Here is a 1,834-nt window from a genome sequence, read left to right on the forward strand (position 1 = left end):
ACTTGTATGGGTCAATTTAGACCTCACAATGCCCCTGGAATCCACTTTGAGAACCACTTTGCTAGCCCATTAAAGCATGGTACTGTATTGTTAAGGATAGTGCATGGAGCTACACTGCATCACCTGATGATACAAATCACACATCATGGTTCTCCAAGATGACATATGGTGACCTATCATTCTACGGCTATCGAGACGTAGACTCAAAAGTCAACTCACAGTTCTACACAGTAAAATCCTGAGCATTCATTTACTTGAGTTAATTTAACACTCAAAAAAAGTGTTCTCGGGTCCAGGGATGGGACGATACGCGATATTATCGCTTATGATAAACGACACTCACGATAATCGTATCAGAGATTATTTATCGTGATATCATCCTCAGTCATGCACAGGGATCAATTCACCTTTTATTTGCCGAGCTGCATATCCGGTACCACTTAAACCCTCTATAATTGGTAAAAGGTACTTTTAATATATGTACTTGATACAGTTTTTTTTTCACTCTCTATCAAATGTCTTTGCCAAAAAATAGCCGATCTACAAGCTCGCGACGCGACTTGTGAGCTTGTAGATCAGCAATTTTTTTGGCAAATGTTCCGCCCCAAGATAATGGATTTTGATTATCGCAATGTCGTAAATCGTGATTTATTTTGTCACAATAATCGCGATATGACATTTTTATATCATCCCATCCCTACTCGGGTCCCAACCCTAGCGCCTACGTGAGAACATGGAATGATTTAGTGGATACATGAACGTTCTTGCCCAGAGGAGAACTATAGAAGAATTCTGGAATGCTGAAAGCCAAGGAAGTAATCCAAAAAAGTTAATGAGCCAGAAGAATGGCGCAGAGGTAAAACGGCGTCGAGTCGACAGATAATGCCAGGTTCAAACCAGAAGCATGCCTTTACATTTTGCAATCAAGCAACGCGTTAAGATTAATTAAGCGGTCGCCTAAGGTCATATATGCAGTAGTAGAAAAGCATGGGACATGCCAGCCACATGCAAATGTGTACCGTCCGTGACCCAGCCATCTAGTACCTAAAATGCAACGGTAGTTAATAGATTGATGTTCCACGTGGCCAAAAGAAAATGTGGATATACTGTAATATGCGCACATTCTCCATTGACTTGACCGTTTTGCAAAGTGCTTTCCTCTTTGATGTTTGGCAAAACCTAATTCCCCCCCATTACCTTGTAATATGTGTTCTATATGATATACAGTAACTGTTGCAAAACAGACCACACAGTAAAATCCTAAGTGTTCATTTAACTATGATTGTGCGCAAATGTAACCAAATGGACTACTGATGAAACACTAGATTTGAGTGTGTAGATCGCTTTGAATTAATTAGGTAATTGACCAAACAATGACAATTCTTATAAATGATCGCTTGCATTAGTTTTGGAATGAAACTCTTTATGTATGTGCATGTATGCGAGCACTGACTAGCGCATGTATATAGTGTAACTGTACGGTGAGCTCGAGTATTTCCAAGGTGCCTTTTCAATGTTTGGGTTGTGTTGTTGTTATCACTGTACACTTTGAGAGACTGATACAAAAACAGAGAGGTTTAAATACAGTTGGTCGGTAACAATCTGTCTAAATTAGAATAAACGTGTATCAAATCTATAGCAGTGGTGCACTACACACTTGGTATGTGTGCACTCTCACAAAAGTTGTGTTATACATAATAACTACACATGTAGCATGCAAGCATGTCCTTGTGTGCTGCATGTATCTTTCAATACCCTGCTTTTTCAATTTGCTCACAAGAGCCAAATTCATAATTAATTTAATTCACTAAACGTATACTTAACTAAACTAGGT

Source organism: Nannobrachium achirus (genome assembly GCF_963921795.1).
Source record: "Nannobrachium achirus genome assembly, chromosome: 4".
In the NCBI taxonomy this organism is placed as follows: domain Eukaryota; kingdom Metazoa; phylum Chordata; class Actinopteri; order Myctophiformes; family Myctophidae; genus Nannobrachium; species Nannobrachium achirus.